Consider the following 17073-nt stretch of genomic DNA (forward strand, 5'->3'; position numbering starts at 1 on the left):
CTTTTCTATATATAATCCACCAAGACACCCGACCACAGTATTAGCAAGGTGTGTAAAAAGGGTTGGGACGCAACCAGTAGGAGCGTAGGAGTTGCACTTAGTGGGACTTAGTTTGCAGCCCGAATGGGGTTCAACGGCTTACCCACGCCGGATCGACACGCTCTCAATGTCATGCATAACTAATTATTGAATGCTAAACACTTCTGGAAAGACACGGTAGTCTAAATGGGTTGGTGTGAGAATACAACAGCGAATGAAAAGATGGAACTCTGGATAGAGCAAAATACAACACAATAGTGAACTAGCGGCATAACAAGTGCCGCATAACTATTTAATGATGGTTGAACACTTCTGGAAAGATACAGTTGTCTAAAAAGGGAGGGTTTGAGGATACAACAGAATGAGAATAAAAAGATGGAACTTTTCATTGCTCAGTGCGGTTTTGGCTGCCTTTGTATATATAATCCACCAAGACACCAGATCACGGTAGTAGCGAGGTGGGAGGGGGGTGTGAACAAAGTGCAGGAGCATCTAAGACGACGCATGCTTGTTGCGGATGCGAATTGCTGTATGTAGCGTGTAAAACAGTTTGCTATGGTGCACGTGGTCATGCGTCGTAACGAAAACTCGTTTTTAAAGACTGCCTACTTCATTGTGGTTTAACCTCAGTTGTAAAGGAATGTTTTAAGGACCCCATGGGATACCCCTCGGTTTTGGCTGCTTTTCTATATATAATCCACCAAGATATCCGACCACGGTAGGAGGGGGGTGTGCACAAAGGGTAGGGACGTAATGAGTGGGAGCGTATGAGTCACATTTAGTGGGAATTCCATGGCTTGCAGCCCGAATGGGATTCAACGGCTTACCCATGCCTGTCTGCGCTGGGTAGACACACGGTCAATGTCATGCATAATTATTTAATGAATGCTAAACACTTCTGGAAAGACACGGATGTCTAAAACGGGTTGGTGTGAGAATACAACAGTAAGTGAATGAAAAGATGGAACTCTGGAGAGAGCAAAAATACAACACAATAGTGAAACCGTGGCATAACAAACGCCGCGTGGCTCAGACGTGCATGTGGACTCTTACCGCAGAGTAAGAGTTTTTGCGTCCGGGCAAATGGGCAGGCAGTGTGAATGCCTAGAGAGCGAGGGTAGACGCTGGCCGGTGAAAAAGGAGCGTTGGTGGGCAGGAAAACGTCTTTCATGTTCCTGCAGGAGCATCTAAGAAGACGCATGTTTGTCGCGGAAGTGAATAGCTGTATATAGCGTGTAAAACAGTTTGCTATGGTGCACGCGGTCATGCATCAGAACCGAAAAGTTGGTTTTTAATGACTGCTTACTTCATTGTGCTTCAACCTCCGTTGTAAAGGATTGTTTTAAGGATCCCATGGGATACCCCTCGCAAACCGTTTTCACACGCTGCATATGGCGATTCACCTCCGCGAGAAACATGCCTCTATGAACAGTCAATGCACATGACATTAACCTGACCTGCACTGCATGTGGCCTCTACGACAGACGAATATAAATGACGCCATTTTTTCTGTGCCGTCGTGTCCAAGTTGGTGGGCATGGCCCTGCGAGTTGTCGTATCCAATGGTCTTGGAGTTGGTGGGCGTGGCTCTTTCCTGCGTGCGCCATAGGTGTCTCACTTGTCGGCAGCTTAGTGAATCCACGTTTCCATGGTTGTCTTGCCTTAGTGAATTATATATTAAATTTTTGGGAAATTAAAAAAATGTTTCCAGTAAATATGTTCATACTAATTAAAGTCAAAGTTGACACCTAAAAGAAATGAAAAAACACTGCTGCAAATACAAAAAAAATAAATCTTTAAACACATGTTATATGCATCTTGAACATACCAGTATTTCTTTTAACACAAGCTATTAATTTGCTACAATTTCAACATTTTAATTATGTTTCTTACATTTTACATAATGATTTTTTGTTCTGAAGTTAAATTTAAAAGTGCATTATTTTTATTTCTTATGCATACTAACAAAAACAGGTTTCTTACCACTACTAGTAAGCGTCAGTCATTTCCATAATATCAATGCTAAAATCAGATACAAGTTTAGCATTAATAGAATGATAAAAACACAAAGTGCTTTCCTGAAGCTAGCAAATATTAGAAATAGGTACTGAAATTCTCAAGTTAAAACAAACCACCAACATATTTTATGTTAAGGAACAAGGGGACTACAATTTCTCCTGTACATAACATAAAAGACATAAATGGTTCATGGTTTAAGGACTGAAAACTAAAATCTGTTGTCAATCGATGACATGTTGGCACAGTAAATTAACACTACTGCCTTATATATACAGTGCCACAAATTCAAATGTCAATGCATTCTGTGCAAAATGTCAAAGATCACCCTAAGCTTCTGCAACTTCAAGCCACCTGAAGTGGATTATGTTTTGAGGTTATGTTAATTTACATTGTATATTTTGAATATTGGGCTGATGAAAATAAACAAGCCTTAGCTGTCACATTAAATATGATGTATACGGCTGCAACTGTTGGTGAAGAGATGCGACACCAAGCACTAACATGTTACATAAGGATATGCGCTACAATTACTACTGGATATAAACACTATGAAATGCTACAAAATCAAGGAAAATCAAATACCTTTACTCTAGCAATCTCAAGCATTTTCATTATGTCTTTTCAAATTCAAATGCAAGTTTAAATTTATTATCAATTGGGCACAGTACATTCAAATTGATCCACTCTACTTTTTTGGTCCAATAAACAACTTAAAACTAAAAGGGTTGCAGAAGCCACCCCAGAATAGAAAAATAACTCCTTTCAAAAGGCACTCAAACGGTAGAAAGTGCAAACCCAATATATTTCAAATACAGTATTGAGAATTCAAAACGGACACAACTTAAGGCCACAATTAAAACACTGCAAAAAAGGATTTTTGTTACCAGTTCCTGACTGTTCCAACAAAGTTTCAATGAACATTTGCTAATCATATTAATCCACCAAAATAAAAAAAAATAAAAAACTCCATATAGAGAAAATGTGTTTGCCTCAGATATTCTCACAGTGGCATTTTAAAATTGTGATATGAAAAATAAGACACCGAAAAGACAACAGATGAGAATTCCTTATGCATCGCAATCTAAAATTTGATGTTCTTGCAAGATAAATTGCTTTTCTGCCTTTCCATTATAACCAAAATGGTTAATGGGCAAGTTAACAGCACTGACAGTACCGCATGGTGGGGCGTAGAAAGGATGTGCGCAGTAGGGTTAATGATTGGGCGAGCAGTGTGAAGGGGAGTGGTCAAGGCAGAATAATGCAGACACCATGAAAATTTTATTTTGCTAAAAGGATGGACATGGCTGTGGTGAATACGTATTTTAAGAAGAGGAAAGAACATAGGGGGACGTACAAGAGTGGAGGATTACATAAAATTACATCCTATGCAGAATAGTCAATCTGAAGGAGATTGAAGACTGCAAAGTGGTGGCAGGGGAAAGTGTAGTTAAGCAGCACAGGATGGCGGTTTGTAGGATGACGTTGGAGATCAAGAAGAGGAAGAGAGTGAGGGGAGAGCCAAGGATCAAATGGTGGAATTTGAAAAAGGAAGACTGCAAGGTTGAGTTTAGGGAGAAGGTGACACAGGCACTGGGTGGTAATGAAGAATTACCAGACAGTTGGGAAACTATAGCAGATGTAGTATGGGTGACAGCAAGAAGGGTGTTTGGTGTGACATCTGGACAGAGGAAAGAGGAAAAGGAAACCTGGTGGTGGAATGGGGAAGTAAAGGAGAGTATACAGAGGAAAAGGTTAGCAACGAAGAAGTTGGATATTCAAAGAGATGCAGAAAATAGACAAGAGTACAAGGAGATAAGGCACAAGGTGAAGAGAGAGGTGGCGAAGGCTAAAGAAAAGGTGTATGATGAGACACTAAGGAGGGAGAAAAGGACCAGCACCGATTGGCTAGACAGAGGGAACGAGCTAGGAAAGATGTGCAGCAGGTTAGGATAATAAAGGATAAAGATGGAAACGTGCTCACCAGCAAGGAGAGTGTGTTGAGCAGATGGAAAGAGTACTTTGAAAGGCTTATGAATGAAGAGAACGAGAGAAGGAGTTGAATGATGTGGAGATAGTGAATCAGTAAGTGCAATAGATTACCAAGGAGGAAGTAAGGACAGCTATGAAGAGGATGAAGAATGGAAAAGCCGCTGGTCCAGATGACATACCTGTGGAAGCATGGAGGTGTTTAGGAGAAATGGCAGTGGAGTTTTTAACCAGATTATTTAATGGAAACTTAGGAAAGTGAGAGGATGACGGAGCAGTGGAGAAGTGTACTGGTGCCGATATTTAAGAATAAGGGGGATGGGCAGGACTGTAGTAACTACAGGGGGATAAAATTGATGAGCCACAGCATAAAGTTAAGGGAAAGAGTAGTGGAAGCTAGGATAAGAAGTAAGGTGATGATTAGAGAGTAGCAGTATGGTTTCATGCCAAGAAACAGCACTACAGATGCAATGTTTGCTCTGAGGATGTTGATGGGGAAGTTTAGAGAAGGCCAGGAGGAGTTGCCTTGCATCTTTGTGGACCTGGAGAAAGTATATGACTGGGTGCCTCAAGTGGAGTTGTGGTACTGTATGAGGAAGTCGGCAGTGGCAGAGAAGTATGTAAGAGTTGTACAGGATATGTATGAGGGAAGTGTGACTGTGGCGAGGTCTGCAGTAGGAGTGACGGATGCATTCAAGGTGGAGGTAGGATTACATAAGGGATCGGCTCTGAGCCCTTTCTTATTTGCAATGGTGATGGACAGGTTGACAGACGAGATTAGACAGGAGTCCCCGTGGACTATGATGTTTGCGGATGACATTGTGAGCTGTAGCAATAGTAGGGAACAGGTTGAGGAGATCCTGGAGAGGCAGAGATATGCTCTTTAGGGGAGAGGAATGAAGGTCAGTAGGAACAAGACAGAATACATGTGTGTAAATGAGAGGGAGGTCAGTGGAATGGTGAGAATGCAGGGAGTAGAGTTGACGAAGGTGGAGGAGTTTAAATACTTGGGATCAACAGTACAGAGTAATGGGGATTGTGGAAGAGAGGTGAAAAAGAGAGTGCAGGCAGGGTGAAATGGGTGGGGAAGAGTGTCAGGAGTAATTTGTGACACAGGTATCAGCAAGAGTGAAAGGGAAGGTCTACAGGACCATAGCTGGTCTCACTATGTTATATGGGTTGGAGACGGTGGCACTGATCAGAAAGCAGGAGACACAGCTGGAGGTAGCAGAGTTAAAGATGCTAAGATATTCATTGGGTGTGACAAGGATGGATAGGATTAGAAACGAGTACATGAGAGGGCTGGCTCAAGTTGGACGGTTGGGAGACAAAGTCAGAGAGGTGAGATTGTGTTGGTTTGGACATGTGCAGAGGAGAGATGCTAAGTATATTGGGAGAAGGATGCTAACGACAGAGCTGCCAGGGAAGAGGAAAAGAGGAAGGCCTAAGAGAAGGTTTATGGATGTCATGAGAGAGGACATGCAGGTGATGGGTGTAACAGAACAAGATGCAGAGGACAGAAAGATATGGAAGATGATGATCCGCTGTGGCAACTTCTAACGGGAGCAGCCGAATGAAGAAGATGATAACAGAGAGATGTTACTAATCCCCAGTACTTGGCAGTAATGGCAGAGAAAAATTAATCTGTTCTTTTCATGCAGAATGGAGGGGGAAAACTTTATGATATAATAAGAGCCAATAGTTGAACAACAATGTGCAATGGAAAACAAAGTGAAAACTGCTTATTAAAAAAAGGAAAAAAAAAATTTCACGCTGCTTATCTTGCATAATTCACATCAATCATCCCATTGTAAGCTCACGACATGCAAAGCATATGCTTTTTTGCTAAAATTTTATTAAATACTATACGTACTCTCAAAATAATCACTGTGAATCATAAACCAGAAACTAAAGGCTCATGTGATTGACTTTTTGAACTGAAGATTCACCTATCCCATTAATCCTTTGGTCAAAGGTCCTGTAAATTCCATAATTTAGAAATAAGATACCTTTGAAGTTCTGTGTGTATTGACTTGTGTCACCTATTGGGTTGATGGACTGTTGCACAAGTGGCCGCCGTCATCGGAGGTGTCCCATTTAGGCAAGTTAAAGGGCACGCACTCCAGACACCAAGTGAAACTCACCCTCCTAAGGACTCCAAATGGGTCTCAACCATCACTGCCATGAAGTGTTTAAATAAATTGATTGTGCTAGCTCCTTTACCTGGTGTTAATATAGCAAATCTTGCACACAGGCCTGCATAATATCTTGTGGTTTTCCATCTCCATTTGCCACAATGCTGAACTATTTCTAGATGCCACTCTGGCTGCCCTCTTTCTCAATTAAGTGTGCTAGTGAAGGCTCAGAAGCCGCTGAAGTTGCCATATTAAAATCTGTGAATGGATGGAAACAAGGCCGCAACTCTAGCCATGGCAAAAAGGAAGTACATTCATAAGGCAGGCTGCAATCGATGCCATGAAAAAAATGAGCACTGAAGTAATTTTAAAATGTTACTTGTGATACTTATTGATATTTTGATACTTTTGACAACCATACAGGGTAGCACTATCAGCTGTAGATATTTTTCTTCTTATTTGAAAGCAGGTTTCCCAATTTACCGTTGTGTTTTTTAAATGCTCTTTTTTTTGTTTTTTTAAGCAAATACCACATTTCAAACCTCACGTGTTTCATTAATTTCCAAAATGTTTAAAAAAAAAAATACTGCTGCATAATCACTGTTTAAAGTACTTTTACCAATAAATAATCAGTGTCTTGTGTATTCTTTTCTTTGTTATCTCTAGAACAACATTTATTTATATAGCACATTTTCATACAAAACAATGTAGCTCAAAGTGCTTTACATAATAGAACAACAACATTTATTTAAAGTGGGATGCAAAAGTTTGGTCAACCTTGTTAATAGTCATTATTTTCCTGTATAAATCGTTGGTTGTTATGATAAAAAATGTCAGTTAAATATAACATATAGGAGACACAGACAGCGATATTTGAGAAGTGAAATCAAGTTTATTGGATTTACAGAAAGTGTGCAATAATTGTTCAAACAAAATCAGGCAGGTGCATAAATTTGGGCACCACAGAAAAGAAATGAAATCAATATTTAGTAGATCCGCCTTTTGCAGAAATTACAGCCTCTAAACGCTTCCTGTAGGTTCCAATGAGAGTCTGGATTGTGGTTGAAGGTATTTTGGACCATTCCTCTTTACAAAACATCTCTAGTTCATTCAGGTTTGATGGCTTCCGAGCATGGACAGCTCTCTTTAACTCACACCACAGATTTTCAATTATATTCAGGTCTGGGGACTGAGATGGCCATTCCAGAACGTTGTACTTGTTCCTCTGCATGAATGCCTTAGTGGATTTTGAGCAGTGTTTTGGGTCGTTGTCTTGTTGAAAGATCCAGCCCCGGCGCAGCTTCAGCTTTGTCACTGATTCCTGGACATTGGTCTCCAGAATCTGCTGATACTGAGTGGAATCCATGTGTTCCTCAACTTTGATAAGATTCCCAGTCCCTGCACTGGCCACACAGCCCCACAGCATGATGGAACCACCACCATATTTTACTGTAGGTAGCAGGTGTTTTCTTGGAATGCTGTGTTCTTTTTCCTCCATGCATAACGCCCCTTGTTATGCCCAAATAACTCAATTTTAGTTTCATCAGTCCACAGCACCTTATTCCAAAATGAAGCTGGCTTGTCCAAATGTGCTTAAGCATACCTCAAGTGGCTCTGTTTGTGCTGTGGGCGGAGAAAAGGCTTCCTCTGCATCACTCTTGCATACAGCATCTCCTTGTGTAAAGTGCACCGAATGGTTGAACGATGCACAGTGACTCCATCTGCTGCAAGATGATGTTGTAGGTCTTTGGTGCCGGTGTGTGGGTTGACTCTGACTGTTCTCATCATTCGTCGCTTCTGTCTATCCGAAATCTTTCTTGGTCTGCCACTTCGAGGCTTAACTTGAACTGAGCCTGTGGTCTTCCATTTCCTCAATATGTTCCTAATTGTGGAAACAGACAGCTTAAATCACTGGGACAGCTTTCTGTATCCTTCCCCTAAACCATGATGGTGAGCAATCTTTGTCTTCAGGTTATTTGAGAGTTGTTTTGTGACCCCCATGTTGCTACTCTTCAGAGAAAATTAAAGGAGGAGGGAAACTTACAATTGACCCCCTTAAATACTCTTTCTCATTATAGGATTCACCTGTGTATGTAGGTCAGGGGCACTGAGCTTACCAAGCCAATTTGAGTTCCAATAATTAGTTTTGGAATCAATAAAATGACAACGGTGCCCAAATTTATGCACCTGCCTGATTTTGCTTGAAAAATTATTGCACACTTTCTGTAAATCCAATAAACTTCATTTCACTTCTCAAATATCACTGTGTGTGTCTCCTATATGATATATTGAACTGACATTTAGTATCGTAACAACCAACGATTTATACAGGAAAATAATGACTATTAACAAGGTTGCCCAAACTTTTGCATCTCACTGTATATAGCACATTTTCATACAAAAAGTAGCTCAAAGTGCTTTACATACTGAAGAAAAGAAAAATAAAAGACAAAATAAGAAATTAAAATAAGACAACATTAGTTAACATAGAAAAGGAGTAGGTCCGATGGCCAGGGTGGACAGAAAAAACAGAAAAAAAACTCCAGACGGCTGGAGAAAAAAAATAAAATAGAGAAAGCTTTGATTTTGTACTGTTTCATGTACAAAGATCTTTGAATCCACACTTATTAGAATTCATTTAATTTAAAATTTTCTTGTACATCGCACATTTACCAAAACAAATCACCACAGGAGAATATCAAATAATATGCTGTATGTTTGTTTCACTAACGTACAATTTATACAATCAGCAATTTACGTTAATCCAAAGTTAAATAAAAACAGGTACTTAAAGGAAAACCACACCTTTACAGTTTACATCAAGAATTTCTTAAAGACAATCATTCTGTAACAATGTTTGATGCCATACATTCAGGAATATTTGTCTTATGGTTTTTAAGTATTGTCAGCTCTTATCTTCATCATTTAAGCTGAGAATAGACTGTTGTGTTGTTGAAATGCATAAATATGCTTATAGATACACAATACAGTCAAAGTAAACTTAATTTTTATATTCCATAGTGGATGGCAACAGAGGTAATGCAAATGATCGTGGTACATGGTTAGAAATGTTAGCCAAAGAGCAGTCTAGGGCTCTTGTCACTAACTATTATCATTAAACTTAAAATTGATCTATATCTCTAATAGCTGGCTGACTCATTCACTCACTAAGAAAAACACTTTCACGTTTAGTTGAAAAGCTAAAATTTGGCAGGAATTTTCATCTACGACACTAGGCATCCGCCAAGAAAAGATATTTCAATATACCATTATTTAAGATTAAATAAATAAATAAACTACAACAGAAAAACTAAATACACCAAAATCTCAAAAACACTTTGACTGATTTGATTAAATCGTGGTGACATTAAAGAAAAAAGAAAATTAGCCTACAAGTATTTTTTGTTTGTTGATATTTGTCAATAATAATGCCATTAACAGTGGGCTATTTAACGACACCCAGTGTTTTTTCCACTGAGCACCGACAGCCTGCCTGTTGAACGTCACCAGCACAACAGTGCCTATAATCAATAATGTGGTATGAAAGAGTGAATAAGCGTAGATGTTTTGACAAGGGGAAAAAACAGAATGACATGTAGTGTGAGCTCTGAAGTAGAAAAAGGAAGGTTCACTGAAGCTGAAGAAAAATGCGGTTATTCAGTCAAGTAGTGCTATACACCTTGGGCACAACAAAATAAAATCAAGGTTAATAATTTGTGAGCATTACTCTGTGTGATGTTGTAGCAAAAAATCCTAAGACAAATCTGTTCATTTGTATTTTACAGATACGTTCCATAAAACAGATTTCCATTGTTTTTTTAATGTAATTCCATTCACAAAACTGCTTAAACAGATTAATGGCCTCCTGGTTCAAGGAGGTGTATGTGGAGGGGTGCATTTTAGTATGCCATATTTGCCTTTTAGTATATAAGCATTTCAAACATTAATTCAATGAACGAGCTGCCTGAATGTGCATTCTGTAAACGTCATTGCTTTCTGTAGCAAAACAACATATAGTAATCTATACTAATAAAAGGCAAAGCTCTCACTGACTCACTCACTCACTCATCACTAATTCTCCAACTTCCCTTGTAGGTATTCCTTACAGCTTATTTACAAAAGTTGGGCAGGTTTCATTTCGAAATTCTACGCGTAATGGTCATAACTGGAACCTATTTTTTCGTCCATATACTGTAATAGACTGCAGCTCGATGGCCGTGGGAGGCAGAGTTGCGTTCGCGTCATCACGCCTCCCACGTAATTGAGTGTCTGCCCATATAAGGTAAATATTCGCGGGTGAAGGACTGTGCTTGGCATATTCATAAGTGCAGCTACTGCAGAAACCCTCTGACGCTGAATAAGCCTTTGTACACATATCAATAGGAAAGCAAGGTGTAAAGCTTAAGTTTAAATTACGTTCATAGACACGCTGCCACTAAATATTCGCAGGCAAATCCACAACTTAATACCGGGAATGCCTGTTAAACATCTTAGATTCACGAGTACCGATTTGGGTAGCGATCACTCCGATGAATGAAACCTGTTCAAAAAACGCATTACACAATTGAGAAGGCAACAAAAGAACATGAAGCGAGTGACGCATACATGAGTGCAGCTACTTCGGAAACAAAGCACGGTGTAAACCTAAAGTTTAAATTAAGTTCATAGACAAGCGGCAGCCTGTCATGCCCACGACAAATACGATATTCGCGAGATACAAGTTTAATGAGAAGACGCAGGGTTTAAACAAGACTTTTGATCACGTTGTAACAGAGTTAAAACTGCTGAACCGGAGTTTAAATTGCTGTTATGTCAGGTCTGCGCTAACATTAAATAAAGCCGTGGACATTGCGAGATCGCACTAGATAGCACAAGCACAGCTGAGAAGCTTCGATGCATGTACTCCGAGTGGCTCACGTGAACTGACTTTGCAGGACTGGGAAAGGTTAAATTAAGTTCATAGACACGCTACCGCTAAATATTCGCAGGCAAATCCACAACTTAATACTGGGAATGCCTGTTAAACATCTTAGATTCATGAGTAGCGATTTGGGTAGTGAACACTTCAATGAATGAAACCTGTTATCTTTACAACAGTTGACAAACACGGAATATAACTTGAACACAACACATCCTCCAAATACGAACCTGATTGAAAGAAATGATAATTAAAATCATTGATGACAGCAACACTCATAACAGTCACAAAACTATTACATTGACAATCTTGTTACTTTATTTTTAAAATGTTTCCTTTTCATAACTTCTTTAACACACTACTTCTCCGCTGCGAAGCGCGGGTATTTTGCTAGTGTGTGTGTGTATATATATATATATATATATATATATATATATATAAAAAATCCAACATCTGTCTGTCCGCTTTTTGCGACTTCTCTCATCATGCTAAGTATTAGAGTTCGGTTGCGGCACCGATTTATTAATGCGAATCTGAGAGACAGGCTCCAGGCCAAGGGGAGGGGAAGGCAGCACCTTGGGAGTCTGGAGCCGGGCGGGGCCCTCCTCACACACGTGCCAGCTTCAGTTGAAGTCGCTGTACCACTTGCCACATGTTGGGATTGTACCTTGCCTCCGCTTAGCTAGTGATACCAGTTTGTTCATCAGACATTATCATCTAGAGATTCTTAAAAAGTAACGTTGGACGTTTCTGAGACATCACAGCTACATGTGTTTTAGAGGGTACCTGTTCATTGGCAGAGATTTCATGGCAGCAGACATTATCATCTAGAGATTCTTAAAAAGTAACGCTGGACATTTTTGAGACAGCACAGCTACGTGTGTTTTAGAGGTACCTGTTCATTGGCAGAAATTTCACGGCCTCATTGTGGGGAGACACTTTCCCATCAGAGTTGAACACAATCAGATACAGCAGGAACATATGACATTGAAGCATACCTACCTTCTGCTCGGCCAGAGATACCTTGCCAACATTTTTACATGTTTGGCAAAGATCACAGCTACATTCTCACTCCTATAGAAATATCAAAAATACTGTATATCAAGAGGCCCTTGGATATGAAAGCCATCAATATAAATTCTTCTTAATACAAATTTAAATTACATTTTTTATTGATTTTTTTGTTTTTTTTTTCCTTATGCCCGGTTTCACTACTATGTGGGCAGAGCGATGGGGGACAGCTAATTGATAATAAACAGAAGCCAAAGTGAATGGGTAATGAAATACATAAACTGGTCTCTGGCAGTTAACATTTTACTCATGGCCAAATGTATGTAATATATTCAACAGCAAAGAGTTCCATTGAACCAATATTACCATTTTTTTTTCTTAAACTAGAATTATTGTATACAAAATATAGTTAGCTACAGAGTATTTCTTATACATCTGATTAACTGACAGCATTATACATGAAGCCCACTTGGATGGCAGGTGACTTCTAGCACTTTTCACATTGAGCAACATGTCAGTGAGTGATGTAAAAGACAGTACATCACAATCAGCAGATAAATGTTTGGGGCAAAACTTTGAAACACCTCCAAACATTATTAGCATGTTTAAACCCACATATTTTGAATGAAAACGGGAACTTTCAAAATCTTGTGTTTTTTCTGTAGCTGTCTCCTTTGTACTTTTAAAAACTTTAAAAATTATATTCATTAAGTATATCTTTCATAAAAAGGGGAATAAATAAATTAACGTAAAACCAACGAACAAGTTGTTCTTTAAACAGCATGTAACAAAAATGTCTTTGTTGCTGCAAAATACTTCCACTGGCATATGCTTCTTGAAGCAAGTTAGTGTCTGGAAAAAGTGTGCACATCATTTATAAAAACAAAAAAAAACTTAATTTTTACTCATGGGTCCCACTATAAAATGCCGATGATCAATACGGACACTATTAGTAGTCAAATAGTGTGCCACTCAGAGTACAATGTGCAGATAGTTCTTTGCTTCCTTTTCAAAATAACAGGGTTTTATTAGTGACAGACATACTAAACTGCCAGTATGTAAATGATTCTAAATATAGGCACTGATCCTTTCAAATTAAAGGAGGACATCTTTGCTATGCAGTACGCAAGGGTTGGTCACTTTAAACAACACTGTACCATGTGCTTTCCTAAAAATGATATTAGCTATTAGTAATAGAAGTCTTAATTTGCAGGATTACTGTAGTACTGCACAAAAAGTGTAGAAATACTGTTTAGAAAATGAAAACCATGCAGTGCTACCAGGTGAAACCATATTCAAACTTATAATGAGCTCCTCATAAACTAATATAGAAACGTTATCAATAAATAATACAAAAAAATATATGCACATTCTTGGACATTTTACCTTTTTTCTGCCTCTGTGAAAGGTTTAGTGCTTTGTTAAACAAGTAACAAAATGAAGCACTACAACACACATATACAAAGACAAAATGATATGTATATTATAAGACCACTGTGGCACAATGCTTACTGCTTCTGCCTCCAGGGGTCTATGGTCAAATGCACATACTACATGCACTGTCTGGTCATCTCCCATATTTCCTTAGTTCTTCTCTGCGAAATCTGGTTTTCTCATCCTTCTCTGAGATTAGCAAGTTAGAGTCGCCAATAATTTATATGCATCAAACAAAAGAAACATAGCCACCCAAATCAATCAGGTTTTAAGAAGAAATGATTGTGTCATTTTAATATATAATTATTCTTATTATATTTTCTTAAGAAACATTTTACAAATGTATATGACACAGGCATTTTAAATTAGTGGGGTCTTTCAAAAACTTAAAATTGTGTTTTTTGTATAGCTGTCTCCTTTGTACTTTAAAGATTATATTAATTAGCCATGTCTTTCACAAAAAGGAGAATAGATAACAAATTAACATAAAAACAATGAAAATTTTTTGTTGCTGCAATACTTCCACTGACATATGTTCCTTAAGACACGCAGAGCAAAGGATAAAAGGATAAACACAATTTGTTTCAAGAACCATTATTGTTGGATACCAATTAATCAACTTTGCAACTTAATGAAAAAGCTTAAACTTTAAACAAAAAATAAAAAAAGTATTTTACAATGTACTGTATGTCACTTCAGAAAGCTTAATACATTACTCTAATTCACGGTGGTATGTGTATGCACTGCAAGAAAGAAATGCTTCACAAAGCGGTTGTTTACTACCCTGGGTTCAACGCCGCTGCAACATGCTCCAGCGGCTTGTAATGCTAAAATAAAAACTGCGCTTGGAATGCAGATGAATTAACTATTCTACTAATTAACAGAATTAGGAATTACCTTCAAATTGTTTCTGGAAGTAGGATGAAATACATTTTTTATATGTTTTAAACAAACATCAGCAATGTAAAATAAAACAACAAAATTCTCAAAAAAGTAGTTCACAACTGCCTTATGTGTGACTGTATTAGTGGGTCTGAGAATATATGTGCTTTTAAAGAAATAAATTATGTACTGCATTAGTGACTAACCTGTACCTTTTTAGATATGTACGATTTAATTCATTTTTCTGAACACAGAAGCACAACCTATTCCAGCTGCAACTTGAGCAAGATAAGCACCAAGCCAGAGCACTGCCCCAGTCCAAGGCACAAGCACAATCTAGAGACTCAAACTTGCCTAACAGCAGGCCTCTGGCCTGTTGCAGGAAGCCTATGGAGTATATGCAAAGTCTGTAGACTAATGCCAGGAATCCAACTAGGGTCCAAGCAATGCAGAGAGGAGAGTGAAGGGGTTTTAATTGCAGCAGTAGAATAGCCCGGTAATAGAACCTGCACAATCCGAACTGCCCCAGAAGCAGCTCTCCAGACCGTGGAAGTAAGCCCATGGAGAATATACAAAGTCCACATTCCTTGCCAGGACTCAAACTGTGGTCCTTGTGCAGTGAAAAGGAGGATTTTTAATGCAGATTATCTGCAAAAGTAGAATAGCCAGGTTTTATTTATATTCAAAACACACAATCCTATGAGCATGAAAAAACACAACACAGCTGTAATGTCTAGTTTGCATAAACCAGAAATAAAATTTCTGGGAGATCTCAACATGATCATTTATATTGTAAACAAACATAAAAATTAACCTGCCACACAAAAGGTATTAATTGTATCTCACATGTTGCAATAAAATGTATACACATATCCTCCACATTATTTGCAGTGAACTTGCTTAACTTAGTAATGCTTCTTATCGGCAAGTAGAACAATTAAGACTTAAGAACAGTGTAAATGTATAGTATACTAATCAAAATTGGCTATTTCACAACTAAGCTCCCACTTGTAATGACATGCACCTGGTTAATAGTCTATAGTTTTTCCCCCACATATAACCAAAGAAACTGACTTTAAACTCATTTTTTACTGCGTAACAGTTATGAATGTGAGCGCTTCATTGGTGGAGGAATAAGCCCAAAAGAGCTAAATATAAAAGCCCCGAGAATTTTTGCATACTTGTCAGTGAAGGCAGATGATCATTTCATTTTAGAATCATTCAGATAATACTGTTAATCGTTTACTTTTAGATTTAATAATTAGGTCTTTTCTTTTTAGTAGCACTTTGTAAGAATGACGGGGTTCTCTTCCTCTGGAGTATGTGTTAAGGAATATCAGCTGATGTAGTAGCGATTAAAACAAAGGAAGATTTCGTTTCAAAAACCCAGTAAACGTGTCGACGATCACAGTTTTAATAAGACGTCTCGGCTGGAGTAAAATTCTGTTTTCTTCTATAAAGGGCAGCGCTTGTTCTCAATTTACATTCTGCTTTTTCATTGCCCAACATGTCCGTTTCCAATGAGTTAACGTTAGACGATTCAGCCCAACAACGGTAGTGTGATAGCGCACTAAAATGTTTAAACGATTGGACTCCCAACCTCCTTGTCCAACATTAAAATAAAACCCATGATCGTTTTCGCCTTTTTATCACAGATTCACAACTGCACATTTGTACTTCGAAGATCACGCACATATAACGCAATACTAAAAATGAGCGTTTAAAAACAAAAATGGTCTCGGTCTCGATCTCCCTCTCCCTCTCTCTCTTCTTTTCTCTCTCTCACGGCAGACATACAAACGCACGCACACCAACTCTCCGACACCATTTTGTAAACCTCGACCTTAAGAAAGTATATCCACACAGGGGCAAATGAAAACAAATGGGGGGTGGGTTAGGGGAGAAAAATAAAATAGTAACGGTGGGGGGGTCCTTTCCCATCAGACCCCAAGGCAAAGCACCCAGTGTCCGCATCAGAACGCCAAGCTATTCTCGAGCAGTGGCTGCGAGCACGAAGGGGGTGGGAGAGTCCGGAGCCAGTTTTTTTTTCCTACCCCCACCCCTCTGAAAAGCGCTGCCATATATTGCACCCCTCCTTTGTGATATGTGCCAAGCTTGCAAAAGCCCGTCCGCATTCGTCCAGAATAAATCAACAGTACCGTGCGTGCCAGAAACAACAGTGACACTTCACTTACCCGTGCAATCCGCTAAAATGCAACCCTCTGTTTGTATTCCTAGCGGTGCCTGGGTTTCCTCTGCGACTGTGGTGTAGGGATGTATACCTCGATGTGTATCTGCATGCGTAGTCCTTCTTTCTTTCTCTTACAGCGCATGCAGTTTCCTCTTTTTTCCGTCGCTCTATCGCTCGCTCTCACGCACGCGCACTCTTTTCCCAGCGCTTGGAGCTGGCGGCAGCGCGCAGAATGGGGGATGGGGACGCAGTGACTTAGGAGGCGGGGCTAATGCCCAGTAATGTCACGGCGCGGACTCCCGCGCGTTCTATTGACGCGTTGCATTCGCCTAGCACGCAAGAGAAATTAAGGAAGCAACGGCAAGCCAAGGTCTGGGAATACTAGGAAATCACAGCCCTTAAGCAATGATTGCTAGAGAAGAATTCTGAGTGTACTCGTCCATATTGTGTGCTGTGGA

The 17073-nt window shown here is 39.2% G+C and overlaps 1 protein-coding gene across 7 annotated transcripts in view; it reads right to left on the reverse strand.

The window, feature by feature from the left end:
- fam168a (family with sequence similarity 168 member A) overlaps window positions 1–16826 on the reverse strand; it is a 172331-nt gene extending 155505 nt beyond the window's left edge. For 3 of the 7 annotated variants that reach the window (XM_039744263.1, XM_039744262.1, XM_039744261.1), the window contains exon 1: window positions 16620–16817. The gene's annotated coding sequence lies outside the window, so the exon portion shown is untranslated. Of the gene's footprint in view, window positions 1–16619 lie in introns of all 7 variants that reach the window. The other 4 variants (XM_039744260.1, XM_039744258.1, XM_039744264.1 and 1 more) reach the window with 3 other exon arrangements.
- Window positions 16827–17073: the final 247 nt, after the last annotated feature.

This window comes from Polypterus senegalus, chromosome 2, assembly GCF_016835505.1.
Source record: "Polypterus senegalus isolate Bchr_013 chromosome 2, ASM1683550v1, whole genome shotgun sequence".
Taxonomy (NCBI): domain Eukaryota; kingdom Metazoa; phylum Chordata; class Cladistia; order Polypteriformes; family Polypteridae; genus Polypterus; species Polypterus senegalus.